This window comes from Macaca thibetana, chromosome 9 (genome assembly GCF_024542745.1).
Source record: "Macaca thibetana thibetana isolate TM-01 chromosome 9, ASM2454274v1, whole genome shotgun sequence".
NCBI lineage: Eukaryota > Metazoa > Chordata > Mammalia > Primates > Cercopithecidae > Macaca > Macaca thibetana.
Window position 1 is genome coordinate 37,486,520 of NC_065586.1, and position 16,363 is coordinate 37,502,882.

Genomic DNA, 16,363 nt, shown 5'->3' on the forward strand with positions numbered 1-16,363 from the left:
CTTTTGCTGTGCCGAAGCTCTTTAGTTTAATTAGATCCCATTTGTCAATTTTGGCTTTTGTTACCATTGCTTTTGGTGTTTTAGTCATGACGTCCTTGCCCATGCCTATGTCTTGAATGGTATTGCCTAGGTTTTCTTCTAGGGTTTTTATGGTTTTAGGTCTAACATTTAAGTCTTTAATCCATCTTGAATTAATTTTTGTATAAAGTGTAAGGAAGGGATCCAGTTTCAGCTTTCTGCATATGGCTAGCCAGTTTTCCCAGCACCGTTTATTTTACAGAGACTCCTTTCCCCATTTCTTGTTTTTGTCAGGTTTGTCAAAGATCAGATGGTTGTAGATGTATGGTGTTATTTCTGAGGCCTCTGTTCTGTTCCATTGGTCTATATCTCTGTTTTGGTACCAGTATCATGCTGTTTTGGTTACTGTAGCCTTGTAGTATAGTTTGAAGTCAGGTAATGTGATGCCTCCAGCTTTGTTCTTTTTGCTTAGAGTTGTCTTGGTTATGCGGGCTCTTTTTTGGTTCCATATAAAATTTAAAGTAGTTTTTTTCTAATTGTTTGAAGAAAGTCAGTGGTAGCTTGATGGGGATAGCATTGGATCTATAAATTGCTTTTTTTTTTTTTTTTTGAGATGCAGTCTTGCTCTGTCACCCAGGCTAGGGTGCAGTGGTGTGATTGCAGCTCACTGCAACCTCCACCTCCCAAATTCTAGAGATACTCTTGCCTCAGCCTCCTAAGTAGCTGGGATTACAGGCATGCACCACCACACCCAGCTAATTTTTGTATTTTTAGTAGGGACAGGGTTTTACCATGTTGGTCAGGCTGGTCTTGAACTCCTGACCTCATGGTCTTCCTACCTTGGCCTCCCAAAGTTCTGGGATTACAGGCATGAGCCACTGAAGATTTTGTTTTGTAGCTTTCTTTTTTTTCAACTTTTTCTAGTTTTGGTGTCAAGATAACAGGAACTGTTTCTTCCTCCTCTAGTTCTAAAAACAACTGATTAAAATTGGTCTTAATTCTTCTTTTTATATTTGGTAAAATTTGTGAGTGATTGCATTTGGGCCTGGAGATTTCTTTTTGGGGACCTTTTTAATTACCCATTTATTCAATGGTTATAGTACCATTATAGAACAGGATATGTATTTCATCTTGATTGAATTTTGATTATGTTTCATGGAATTGGTCAATTTATTCTGAGTTGTTGAATTTATGAGCATTAATTTGTTCATAGTGGCTGCAGAATCTGTAGTGTATATCCAGTTTATTCCTGCTATTAGTGATTTGTGTCTTTTGTCTTCTCTTGCTAGAGGTTTATCAATATCACTGATATTTTTAAAGAAAATTCTTTGGTTTTGTCGTTTTTAAGTTGTATTCCTATTCTCAATTTTATTTTTTACTATTTCCTTCCTTCTGTGTATGTTGGGTCTACTTGCTTTTCTTTTTCTACTTTCTTGAAATAATCAGGACAGTCTTGAGGGTTACAAGTGTTTCTATGAATAAACGCACTGGGAGAGCACGTGTCCACTGGGATTATCAGGCAAATTGGAGAGGGTTGTCACCCTATTGATGACCTTAAGCAGTGGGACTGTAGGAATTAGATCCATGGCCACTTCATGTGTATCACAAGGATCCTGGATCAGGATATCTGGTCAGCACTGGCTCTTTCACTTCTTGCATGAAGTCCGTCATTACTAATCACAAAAAGCACGAATTGTTATCCTGTGAAGTTCCATAGTCCTGATACCCTCATATACTCAAGTTTGATCTGCACTGTTGTTTTTGTACCAGGAGATATGTGCTAACTCTTTTAATAAGGTTTCAGGTATAGGTGAAAAGTCGGAAATGGTAGCTAATATTTGTTGTGCCTCTGTTGTTGAATATGTTTAAATCTATAATTTACTCATAAAAATACTATGAGATAAGTATCATAATCTTCATTTTGTAAAAAAGGAAATTAAATCTGGGAGAGGCTAAATCTTTTGTATAACATATAGTAAATGGTAGAGATAGGATGTGAGGTGAGAGATAGATGCCTAACTCCATCCTACTAAAAAGCTTTCCAGTGCACACTGTTTGCATCAACACCTGCTATCTGTCATTACATACAGAGGAGGGTGCTCTGGTAATGTAATCACAACTGTAGTTTCTAGAAAGGCCCCAGCATATTTTTTATCATGATGAGATATGGTGATGTTGGATTCATATATGTAGTTGTTTTGATGAAGTAAAATAATAAATACATTTACATCGTTTTAGGAAAAAAATAGATTTGTTAAATGTCCTTTGTGTGCCATAAGAACCAATGAAGTAATATTTAAGCTACATTACCTCAGGAGAAGGAGTTGACCAGGTCCTAAACAATCCATTTTTTAGTTGGGAATATTACCAGCATGTATGTACTGTTTAAACCATAAATTATATACACACAGGGTCATAGGCAATGGATATAATCAATGACATATATAGACAAAATTTGGAGATTGAGATCTGATAATCAGTAGAGTCCAGTAGAAAATGAAGTGAAGGATTTGTTTTATGTAATTATATTCAGGGTCTACCAAAATGTATACAGCTTCATTTTGTCTGCTTTAAAGGGTATGGGGGGAAACCAGACCCTGATAATTCAATGTTATTTCATGTAGGTTCTTTTCTATTTCCTTAAGCGTCAACTGATCTGAGAAATAAAGGGAAAGAGTACAAAAGAGACAAATGTTAAAGCTGGGTGTCCGGGGAAGACATCACATGTCGGCAGGTTCCGTGATGCCCCCCAAGCTGCAAAACCAGCAAGTTTTTATTAGTGACTTTTAACAGGGGAGAGAGTGTATGAATAGGGTGTGGGTCACAGAAATCACGTGCTTCACAAGGTAATAAAATATTACAAGGCCAATAGAGGCAGGGGGCGAGATCACAGGACCGAGGCAAAATTAAAATTGCTAATGAAGTTTCAGGCACGCATTGTCATTGATAACATCTTATCAGGAGACAGGGTTTGAAAGCAGACAACCAGTCTGACTAAAATTTATTTGGCGAGATTCTCCTCATCCTAATAGGCCTGGGAGCACTACAGGAGACTGGGGCTTCTTTCATCTCTTATCTGCAACTGTAAAAGACAGACGTTCCTAAAGTGGTCATTTCAGAGGCCTCCCCTTAGGAATGCATTCTCCTTCTCAGGAATGCATGATCCTTCTCCTTAGGAATCATGCACATATGACACATTCTCAGGGATGTTCCTTGCTGACAAAAAGAATTCAGTGATATTTCTCCTATTTGCTTTTGAAAGAAGAGAAATTTGGCTCTGTTCTGCCTGGCTCCCAGGAAGCCAGACCTAATGGTTATCTCCTTTGTTCCCTGAACATCGCTGTTATCCTGTTCTTTTTTCAAGGTGCTCAGATTTCATATTGTTTAAAGAGGAGAATCATTAAATAAAATCTATTGTAAGTGAGATTGAGTGCTGAAGGAGGGAGAGAAGAACAGAGGGATGTTATTTTCAGGCTAATAGAAATGGTGAGATTTTTAGGTTTGTGAGGAGAAAAAGAAAGGTAATCAGGAGAAGTGGGATTAGTTAGATGGGTCTGCATTGCCATCAGGGAGGATTGAATCAGACCTATTGTGATTTGGTGTGCCAGCTTCTGAGGAATTGGCACAGATCTAACCACATCTAAGGGTGGTCTCTGACATGGATGTCTTTTCTTTGTGGTTTTCATTGCCAGTATTCACCTGAAGCTTGAGTCTCTTGGCGCGTATCTAAACAGGGAATTGATGATCTCCAGGGGAAAGACAAGCATATCCTCTCCTCCACGTTATAATTGTGCCAGGTTCTTAAGTATTAGTTTGGGAGTTTTTCTATAACACTGGCTTCCCTTTGTTTAGGGGAAATTTTTTGCTTATATAATGGCATTTGGATGCAGTTAGATTATTATCTTTAAGAACATTAAAAAAAATTTAAAGTAAACAATGCCAAATATGATTGGGACTGGGGCGTAGTTAAATTACATTTTTGTTGTTCAGACTATTTGGATATTTGGGTTTTTAAAGTGCGATTGGCCTGTTTTACCACAGCCTGTCTTTGAGGATTGTAAGGGATTCTAGTAATATGGGAAATTCCTTACTGTTGCATAAATAAATCAAAAGCCTTACTAACACATCTAGGGACATTGTCTGTCTTAATTTGATATGGAAGCCTCATAACTGCAAAGGAAGAATACAGATGTTCTTTAACATGGGCCATGCCTTCCCCTGTTTGGCAAGTAGCCCCGATAAAACCTGAGAAGGTATCCACAGAATCATGCACATATGACAGTCTGCCAAAGGAGCTAACATGAGTCACATCTATTTGCCATAAAGCATTAGGAGTTAGGCCTCTGGGATTAATGCCAGGTTCTTGATTTGGAAATGTGAAGACCTGACACTGAGGGCAGCTGTGAACAATAAACTTAGCTTGTTTTTAGGTAAGAGCAAATTTATCTTTTAATCCAGCAGCATTAACATGAGTGAGATTATGGAACTCCTGAGCTTCTTGGGTTGCAAAAAAGACCAAACAGTCGACTTTATGGTTAACGGCAGACATGGGTCCTGGTAAAGTGGTATGAGATCTAATATGTGTAATATAGAAAGGGTGTCTACGTTGGCATTGTAACCTTGAAAATAAAGAAACCAATTCAGAATTATCACCATGTTTGATAGTAGCAGTTTCTATATTTTTAGTGGCATGTACAACATAAGCAGAATCAGAGGCACTATTTAAAGGTTTGGAGAAATCTTGTAAGGCAGTAATCACAGCAATTAACTCTGCCTCAGAGGTATAAGAGGTAGAAATAAGCTTGTCTGTAGAACTTACATAACCAGCATTGCCATTACTGGAGCCATCAGTGAACACTGTAACAACCTCAGGAATAGGCTGATCTTTGGTTAATTGAGGGACCAGTTGGGAAAAAGAAATGAACTTGGGAAAAAGTGCACATGCATCTGGGAAAAAGAAAAAAAACACGTTGGCGTGCCAGATATTGGGGGAAACCAGCCCCCGATAATTCAATGTTATTTCATGTAGGTTCTTTTCTATTTCCTTAAGTGTCAGCTGGTCTGAGAAATAAAGGGAAAGAGTACAAAAGAGAGACAAATGTTTAAAGCTGGGTGTCCGGGGGAGACATCACATGTCAGCAGATTCTGTGATGACCCGCAAGCTGCAAAACCAGCAAGTTTTTATTATTTGCTTTTGAAAGAAAAGAAATATGGCTCTGTTCCTCCCAGCTCTCAGGCAGCCAGACCTAATGTCTATCTCCTTTGTTCCTGAACATCGCTGTTATCCTGTTCTTTTTTTCAAGGTGCCCAGATTTCATATTGTTTAAACAATTTGTGCAGTTAACTCAATCATCACAGGGTCCTGAGGTGACATTCATCCTTAGCTTATGAAGATGACAGGATTAAGATATTAAAGTAAAGATAGGCATAGGAAATCACAAGAGTATTGATTGGGGAAGTGATAATGTCCATGAAATCTTCACAGTTTATGTTCAGAGATTGCAGTAAAGACAGTGTAAGAAATTGTAAAAGTATTATAAAAATTATAAAAGTATTAATTTGGGGAACTAATAAATGCCCATGAAATCTTCACGATGTTTGTTTTTCTGCCATGGCTTCAGCCGGTCCCTCTGTTCAAGGTCCTTGAAACAGGAAAATGTTGGACAGTTTGGAACTTCCTAGTGATTTGTTGAATGGTTTTGCCCAAAATGCTGACAGTGATATGGACAATAAGGTCCAGGCTGAGGTGGTCTCAGATGGAGATGAGGAACTTCTTGGGAACTGGAGCAGAGGTGACTCTTATTATATTTTAGGAAAGAGACTGGTGGCATTTTGCCTTTGGTCTAGGGATTTATGGAACTTTGAACCTGAAAGAGATGATTTAGGGTATCTGGCAGAAGAAATTTCTATTTACCAAAGCATTCAAGAGGTGACTTGGGTACTGGTAAAGGCATTCAGTTTTATAAGGGAATCAGAGCATAAAAGTTTGGAAAATGTGCAGCCTGACTATGCATTAGAAAAGAAAAACCCATTTTCTGAGGAAGAATTCAAGCTGGCTACAGAAATTTGCCTAAGTAGCAAGGACCCTAAAGTTAATCCCCAAAACCATGGGGAGAATGTCTCCAGGCCATGTCAATGATCCTCAAGGCAGCCCCTGCTAACACAGGCCCAGAGCCCAGGAGGAAAAAGTAGACTGGGCCCAGGGTCCCTGTGCTATGTGTTTTTGTAATTTGTATAAAAATTTAATGTATATGTTGTGTTGACTAAAACTAGAAATAATTAAAAATCATACATACTATGTGATGATACATTTAGACATTTACACTTGTGTGTGTATTTGGGAAAAAGACTACAGGTAAATATATCCACATTAATAGTATTTCTGGATTGCGGAATTATGGTTTCTTTTCTTTGTACACTTCAGATTTACAAAGCACGGGATAAGCAGGAAGAATTACTTTTATAATCAGCTATGACGGTAAATTTGTTCAAGGTGCAGGCTCATTTTTCCCATGTAACAAAGGAGTGTGCCTTGACCCAATCAGAGCTAAGTGTTGTTTATGTTTTAACTTACATCAATCTGTTTCTTTCATTTATATGAAAAGCACAAGGCATGTCCCAGGTTCATAAAAAGCAAATGAAATCATTGCCCTTTACTGACCTTGCTCTCAATTCAATAAACTAAAAAGAAAGAGGATATTTATGTGAAAGGCCTGATTATCTATTCTACATATGTATATTGAGCATACAGCATATGCAAGGAATCATTCTAGGTGAAACAGGGAATACAGCAGTGAAAAACACAACCAAAACAACTTCCTTTAAAAAGTTTACATTCTAATGGGAGGAGAAGACATTAGAGTACCAACTGCATATTACTTTAGAAGATAATACATGCCATGGAGATTACAAAAAATAAAACTGAGTACAGGAAATGAATTTAGAAAAGGAGTGAAATTTTAAAATGGCTAGTTGCTAGTCAGGGTAAGCTTTATTGAGATGATATTTGCTTTTTATTTTTTGATAATTTTTTACAGCTTTATGTTTAATGAATATCAAACATACCATCAATATATAAAGTGTAAATGAGATGAATTTAACATGTACATGTGCCCATTAAACAATCACCATGAAGGAGATAGTGAACATATCCAACATGCCCAAAGCTTTCCAGTTTCTCTTTATAGTGCACACTCATACCTCTAAGGTGTGAAGTATTGAGTAACACACATACATACAAACACATACTGGGCTACCTCATTGTTTCATGAGCATTTGTTCAAAATGTTATCCTTATGTACATGAATTGTCTCAGAACTTTATTAAAACTTAGCTGATATACATGTATGTAACTATATTAGTACTACATTGTCTTAATTACTATAACTGTAAGTCTTGAGACCAGGTGCTGTTCCCCAAATTTGTTGCCTTTCAAAGCAACCTGCCATTGTAGGTCCTCTGCATATCTATGTAAATTTCAGAATGTTAGTTTGTCAGTTTCTAAAAGAAGAAATCCAGCTATGATTTGATTGGGGCTGTTATAGATCAATGTGGGAAGAGTAGAAATCTTAACAATATTGAGATTTATGACTTGTGAATTCCATTTATTCCATTTATTTGTTATCCCAACAATATTTTGTAGTTTTCAGATGTTTCACTTTTTTCAGGTTTATGCCTAAGTACTACACATTTTGATATTTAAAATAATATAAAATACTATAATATTGTGTTTTAATTTTTTTCTCCATTAATTGTCAGGTACCTTTAAATCATAATTTAATTGGATGATACAACTGGATTTTGAAAAAAGTATACATATGTGTATATTAAAAATAATGTATTTTTTTATCTGTTGGCAGACTGACTGCTATCATACCATGTATTAGTCCAAATTCACACTGCTGATAAAGACATATTCGAGATTGAGAAGAAAAAGAGGTTTAATTAGACTTACAGTTCCACATGGCTGGGGAGGCCTCAGAATCATGGTGAGAGGCAAAAGGCACTTCTTACATGGCAGTGGCAAGAGAAAATGAGGAAGAAGCAAAAGCAGAAACCCCTGATAAACCCATCAGATCTCATAACACTTATTCACTATAACAAGAATAATATGGGAAAGACCAGCCCTCATGATTCAATGACCTCCCTCTGGATCCCTCACACTACACGTGGGAATTCTGGGAGATACAATTCAAGTTGAGATTTGGGTGGAGACACAGCCAAACCACGTCATATCATAATGTAAAATTGCACTCAATACTACTCGGCCTGCTCTCAAGGACAATATATCAAAATATATGGCATGTTTCAGTTTATTTAGCATCACAAAACTCTAAAATTGCACTTACTTCTAGAAACCTGGAATAATAATATAAATGCCAGCTCATAGGTAGATATACAGCTACATATGACAATTTTCTAAATGTCAGTCTAACCACTTTTTAATTCTATATTTTCAATGTTTTTCCTCCTCTTGAAACTCACTCACTCTTTTTTATTTTTTATTTCAATAGGTTTTTGGGGAACGTGGTATTTGGTCACATAAATAAATTATTTAGTGGTGATTTGTGACATTTTGGTGCACCTATCTCCCAAGCAGTATACACTTTACCCAATGCGTAATCTTTTATCCCTCACTCTGCTCCCATGCTTTCCCCCTAGTCCCTAAAGTCCATTGTATTATTCTTGTGATTCTGTATCCTCATAGCTTAGCTCCCATTTATGAGTAAAAATATATGATATTTGGTTTTCCATTCCTGAGTTATTTCACTTAGAATAATAGTCTCCAATTCCATCCAGATTGCTGTGAGTGGCATTATTTCATTCCTTTTTATGACCGAGTAGTATTCCATGGAGTATATGTATATATACCAGGTTTTCTTTTCTTTCTTTCTTTTTTTTTTTTTTTTTTTTTTTTTTTTTTTGAGACAGAGTCTCGTTCTGTCGTCCAGGCTGGAGTGCAGTGGCGTGATCTCAGCTCACTGCAAGCTCGGCCTCCCGGGTTCACACCATTCTCCTGCCTCAGCCTCCTGAGCAGCTGGGACTACAGGTGCCCACCACCACGCCCGGCTAATTTTTTCATATTTTTTAGTAGAGATGGGTTTCACCATGTTAGCCAGGATGGTCTTGATCTCCTGATGTCATGATCCACCCGCCTCAACCTCTGAAAGTGCTGGGATTACAGGCGTGAGCCACCGCACCCAGCCCCAGATTTTCTTTATCCCCTCTCTGATGGATGGGTATTTGAGCTGGTTCCATACTTTTGCAATTGCAAATTGTGCTGCTGTAAACATGCGTGTGCAAGTGTTTTGTTCATATAATGACTTATTTTCCTCGAAGTAGATAACTAGTATTGGGACTGCTGGATCAAATGTAGCCAACTGATCTTCAATAAAGCAAACAGAAACAAAGTGGGGAAAGGACACCCTATTCAACAAATGGTGCTGGGATAATTAGCAAGCCACATGTAGAAGAATGAAACTGGATCCTCATCTCTCACCTTACACAAAAATCAACTTAAGATGGAAGACTTAAAGACCTGAAACAATAAAAATTCTAGAAGATAACGTTGGAAAAACCCTCGTAGACACTGGTGTAGGCAAAAGGCTTTATAACCAAGAACCAAAAGACAAATGCAACAAAAACAAAGATAAATAGATGGGACTTAATTAAACTAAAAAGCTTCTGCAGAGCAAAATAAACCATCAGCAGAGTTAACAGACAACCCACAGAGTGGGGAAAATCTTCAGAATCTATACATCCAACAAAGGACTAATATCCAGAATTTACAAAGAACTCAAATCAGCAAGAACAAAGCGAACAATCCCATCAAAAAGTAGGCTAAAGACATAAATAGACAATTCTCAAAAGAAGAAATGGCCAACAAGCATGGAAAAATGCTCAACATCACTAATTATCAGGGAAATGAAAATCAAAACCACAATGAAATACCACCTTACTCCTGCAAGAATGGCCATAATCAAAAAAATAAAAAAAAAAATAGATGTTGGTGTGGATGTGGTAAAAAGGGAACACTTTTATACTGTTGGTGGAAATGTAAACTAGTACAAGCACTATGGAAAACTGTGGAGATTCCTTAAAGAGATGACATTTGAATAAGAACTTGAGGTGAAAGTAGAAAATGTATAGCAATCTGGCAGAAGAGTGTTCCAAGAATATGGAACAGCCTGTGTGATGACTCTGAGGCAAGGATGTGCCTATCATGAGCAAGCAAGAAGAAGGAGGCCAGTGTTCCTAAAACAGAATGAGCGAGGAGGACAAATAATAGGTGATGAGGTCAGAGGTAATTAGGGACCAGATACCATGGCCTTGAAGGTTGTAGTAAAAACTTTAACTTTTATTTTGGTAAGAGGAGTGAGGTAATCTAGCTTAACATTTTAAAGTATCAAGCAGTTGCTGTGTGGAGAATAGATTGTAGTAGGACAAATATACCAGCAGGAAGACCAGTTAGGAATCTAATGCAGTAACCCAGGTGAGAGGTGAGGATGCCTTGGTCAGAGTTGCTAGCAGTAGAAGCAGTGAGAAGTGGTAAGAGTCTATATATATTTTAAAGATAGAGCCAAAAGCATCTTTTGTCTGTGGAGATGGAGAGACCTTAAGAATGACTCCGAAGATTTTAACCTCAGCACCTGGATGGATAGAGTTGTCATTACTTGAGATAGAAGAGAGCATGTGTATAATACATTTTCGTAAAGCACAGGAAATTCTGGTACATGCAGATCGACATGAGTTTTAAGCATTCCACTGGAAATAATGAGTCAGCACTACACAAGTCTGGATTTCAGAAGAAAAAGGCTTTTTGGCTAGAAATGCAATTTTGGAAATTGTTGACATATATAGCATTCTAAAATTTTGTGGACAGATGTCAGGACTTAGGCGTACGGCATACCAGCTCTTAGAGTTCAGTTTGATGCAGTAAAATCAGCAAACGGAACTGAGAAGGAGGACTAACATAGGGTAGGAGGAGTAAGTAAAACTAGAAATGAAAATCTCTGAAGGAAGAGAGAATGATGAAATGTGCCGAATGGGGTCTGTTTGATATAAAATAAGAGGGAGATGAATTAGAGTAAATACAGACAGGTCCTTCAAAGAATTATAAATGGGTAAGAAATGTGCCAGTAAATAGAACAGAAAGTGTAAGAAAAGGAAGAAGGCTCTTGTTTGTTTGTTTTGAGAAGAAATAATATATTTATTTACTCTTGGGAATGATCTATTAGTGAAAACAAATAGTAAATGAGAAAGAGAATGTGGAGCAAAGTCCTTGAGTGAGTGTCCTAGTGCTTAATTGAGGCGAGTCCAAGTAGAGAGGCAAAGATTAATGTAGATTCTTACAGATAGTGTTGGGATGGGTGGCAATTCTCTTCTGACTGTTTCAATTTTCTCAGTGCCGAAGGAGATTAAATTTCAGACTGTACATACATGTATACATTTAACACATTGAGCATGTTTTGTGTGCTGAATACTATCCTAGGCCTTGAGGTGACTATGTCATCAGATGTTCTTGCCCTCAGAAAATTTGCACTCTAATGAAGATGTACAATTAAACCTAAAAAAATTGGTAAATGTTATGAGAAATGTTTGGTTTCTATGGAAGTACACAAAAAGGGCATTTAATTCACTTGGCCATGGGTGGCACTAGAGAAATTTTCCCTCACAAAGTAATCTCTAAGTTGAAATGTGACTATTGAATAGTGGTAGAGAAGCTGTAAATGGTACTTCAGATAGAAGGAATAGTGAATGGAAAGGCTGAAATGTGAGAGCTAATATGGCAGTTAAAGGAAATGGCAATGATGGTAAAAGTAAAAAGGTTGATGGAAAGAGTAACTGAGGTTGAAAGACTGGCAGGGGCAAGATTATGTATCCATGTAGAAGAGTTTGAAATTTCTCCTTTGAACATTTGGAAGGAACTTAAACAGTGAGAAGTTATGGACAGATTTGCATTTACATTCTAGAAAGAGCCTTGGCTCAAGTGTGACAAATGGAATGGGGTGAATTGAGGGGAAGTCAAGGAGAGCAGGTGAGAGACTATTTCAGTAGACAAGGTGAGAGGCGGTGTGTGTTGGAAGACTAGTAGTCACGGTGTTGCAGGAAAGTGGGTCCACTCGAGCATATTCAGGAAGAAGAATCAAGTGGGTTTGAATGTGGATGATTGAGTGAAGAAAAAATCAAGCGTCACTAAGCATATGGCTTCGTGGTAACTTTAAATGAAATAAGATAACAGAGGTTTTTGGGGAAAAGTGCTGGATTAAACTTTTGACAATGCTATGTGATGCCCAAGTGGAGTTTTTGAAAGAGACAGAAATGAGTCTAAAATTCAAGGAAAGTTGTTGTTTGATTTAAATTATAAATTTGATAGTCATCGGCATAGCTATTATTCAGTTTCTAACCAACTGCAAAGAAAAAAATAAAAACTTCGAAGAACAAATAGGCCAACAAATTGACATTCAGGTCACTGTTAACTTTTCTTATCACTAAGCCTGAGGCCATTGTCCTTTTATTCAGGTTTTCCTTTGTTCTTTAGAGGGTGAATTAGCATGTTCTTTTTATGTTTCCATATAGAATTCTCATGCATTTTGAAGTGAAAGGGTTATAAATGTCATATATATTTTTCCTTGGCATTTTTATTTTCTTCGAATAAGGAACATTTCACTATAAAGCATTTATAACAAACCTGATTTTGTAGGTCATATTCTCCAGCTACTAATTTTCCATAAAAATTTGCTTGAGGGAAAAAAAAAGGAAAAACACTTTTTATTAGGATTTGAGCTAAACTGAGTTAGCTTGTTCATGGCCAAGAAGTCATTTATTGCTGATATGGCCTCTGCTGCTGAAGGTCTTTCTCCGTAAATCTAGCACATCCTGTGAAAGGTTAATGCTGCAGTTTAGCAGCCAATTCTATCCAAAGTGTAGTGAAAATTAGCATACCTTTTTTTTTTACTTAGTTTTGTGTATGCATATCAAGAGTCTTTTTAAAATTCAGACTCGAAATAATCCAACATTAAATAAATAAATAAAAATAATTGATTGTGTCATGCATTATGCTAGAGTTTTATATTCCTAAACTCATTTAAGGTTCTCAATCATACTTTCCAATTGGTATTGTTATATTTAATAATGTAAATGAAGAAAATGGGTGCCTGAAAGGTAGGTCTTTCTCCAGAAGTGACAAATAAGTCATAATTCCCAAGTCCAAAACATCAAAAAAAAAAAAAAAAAAAGCAAAACATTATGGATAAATAATAAATATTCTAGGAAGTCTTGAACATTCGTCATTGTGCGAGCAGAGGGTCATTGAGAACTGGCTCTGAGAATCCCAAGAATTTTTCTTGCTGTCCTTTTGTTTATTGTCATTGTGTGCATTTCCCTGATGCTTCGGAAATAATTTGGAGCCTTTACAGTGAAAGATGAAATCTTTATTGTGACAGAACAACAATCTAATTTATCTCTGAAATGGTTCCCCCTTTACCCAGCATAAACCGAGTGCCAGCTTAATGATGTCATTCCCTATAATGTAGAATATCAAACAAGGAAGAAGTCATTTGGGGTCTGCACTGGGGAAAATAATGAACCATGTCTTTCAGTTTCTTGTGAGCAACACTGCAAAGGTTCTTAAATTTATCCCTAGGGTTTCTAAAAGGTAGAGATTGAGTATTGCACAGAACTAGTGTAACTAGCCTCACAGGATCATTCTAAAGATAAAATGAGATAATTTGAGTAATGAGATCTAGCATAGTGACTTGAACTTAATATAGGATTTTCTTATTTTTTTCTTTCTATTTTTTCTGTTTCTAGGTTGATTACTTCAGGCTAGAAAAATACCTTTGAATTTTGAAAGAAAATCTGTGTGTGTGTGTGTGTGTGTGTGTGTGTGTGTGTGTGTGTGTGTGTGTGTTTTTGCAACTTTGGCTCTCCAAAAGGAAAAGTATAAAATTTTCTAGTTTCAGTTTTCTATACCCTAAGATTTAATTTCATCTAGGCCTGGAAAGAATAAAGCAAACTTTCAAATCCGCTGAAGTCAAAAGATTAAAATATCTGTGCTAAAAATACATAAGCAAAAACAGCAACAACCACAATATTCTAATGAAATGTAATAAGTATAAAATAAACTTATATAAAATAAAAAAAGATAAAACAATAGAAAGGAATAAGCTAACAGAAGCTTTAAGCAATGTTACCCAATAAGAGTTTTGAAGGAATTTTGGAATTTTCAGGAGTTTATATGAAAAAGTGTAAGTTTGGGAAAGGGAAAATTATGGGCAGATACCGAAGGCATAAACCATGTAGCATGTTTGGGAAACTTCACAGAATTTGGCACTGGTGAAATAAAAGGGACAAAATTCTACATTGAGGCTGAGTTCTGATTGTGGTCTACCTTCTATGCAAAGGAACTGGACTTTTCCCTCAGAACAAGGAGAGCCTTTGGAGAGCTGTAATCATAGGAATGCCAGAATCTTGCCTAGACTTAAAGATTAATTTTGGGTCAGGATAGAGTTGCTCAAATTCAAAGCCAAGTTTTATTGTTGACTCCTTTCCACCCCTTACAACCTCCCATAGCAAATGAAGACAACAATCTGTTCATTTTACTCATTAAATATATTTTGAAGCTGCCTCTTCCTGTCTATTGCTTCTGACACAATCCTGATCTGAGCCACCATCACATGTTACTTGGATGTTTTAACTGGTTTTCTGACTTGTCTCTCAAGAAACCCTTTATCCCCAGATCCAATCTATACAACACCTAAATGTCTTTTTAAACTACAAAATCTGATCATGTGACTCCTTTGTTTGAAACCATTCAGTGCCTTCTTCTAACACTTAAAACTGTGCAAAATAATCTACAAGTCCAAGAGAAATCTGGGTATATTCTTTCTTCAGATCTACTCTGTACCACTGACCCCCTGGTTTCCCAAACTCCAGCCCGATTATACTTTGCTCAGCCCTTGGCTCCAACAGTACTAATTCTGCCTAGATGCTATTCCTCCTGATTGGAACACCTCTTCCCAACATCACCTAGCAACATCAACCTCCCTTCCCTTCAGCTTCAGACTGCTTTTTCCCTACTCCTCATCATGCCTGCAGTTACCTATCCAATGCTTATCTTCCTGGCTCAACTGGAAATATGCAGGGGCCTTGTCTTATTTGCTGGCGAAACCCACATTAATAGCATAGCACCTATCGTGTTGTAGATACTTAATGAACTTCTACCAAACAAATGTGCTGAATAAATGAATAAAGTGACTTGCTGTCACTGTGCTACAAAGCCACAGAAAGCATCATCTCTTGTCCTCAGAGAACTCACAATCCACCCGGTGAGAGAATAATGAACAAAACGTAAGTCGATGTTTTATCCTCCTTCATAGGGACAAGCAGGTGCCATGGTAACACAGAGGAAAGAGTGAATAAAGAAATGTATTTGTGGCAGAGGTGAAATTTGAATTAGTTCTGAGAGGAAGCATTAAAGACACTGTAGTCAAGCTGTCAGAACCTCAGGAAAAGGAAGGAGGCAAGGATGCGTGCAATATAAAATAAATCATGAGTCATTACTGTCCATGGACCCAATAATTACATATTTGAGCATTCGATGGTGACATAAAAAAGCATGGAGAACAGTAATAGGCTTTATTTCCCTGAAGTAGAAAGAAGTGTGAATTGTCTGTGCTGTGAAGCTGGTGTGCAGAGTGGTTACTTTGGTAGTGAGTGAGCCCAATTGTCTGCCAAGCATCCTTATTGCTTAATGGTATCACAGTTTTAAAATGTATTGCCATACACACATTCATAGTTTAATTTACTACATCTGATATGTTGTATATGGTTTGTAGATACTGGAACATCTTACAGCATAACTATTAATTTGAAGAAGCCCAATCTAAATGTTAAAATATATATCATGTATACCTAGTAAATATATACATGCTCATATATGTATAGTCATATGCATAGAGTATATAGTAATAAAATAATCCTATTATTTATCTTATACTACGCTAAATATTTTTCACACTTTCTCTAATATTATTTTCACAATATTCCCCAAGATACTGATGTTCACATACCCATTATACAGATTAGGAAACTAAAGGTTTGATAAACCATGTCCTTTATCTGAGGGTTAGAACGAGGATTTTAACTCATGTTTTCCAGCTCCATAGCACATTCCCTAATATGATACACTGCCAAAATAAATACATTTGATATTTAATTATACAATAGAAATGAGGAAAAATGTTAAGGTTTTTCAATGCAATAAATGAGAGAGGCAATATTCTTATGGCATAGTTATGGCAGATAATGATAATGGTCCTTAAGATTCAAAGGCAACCTCCTG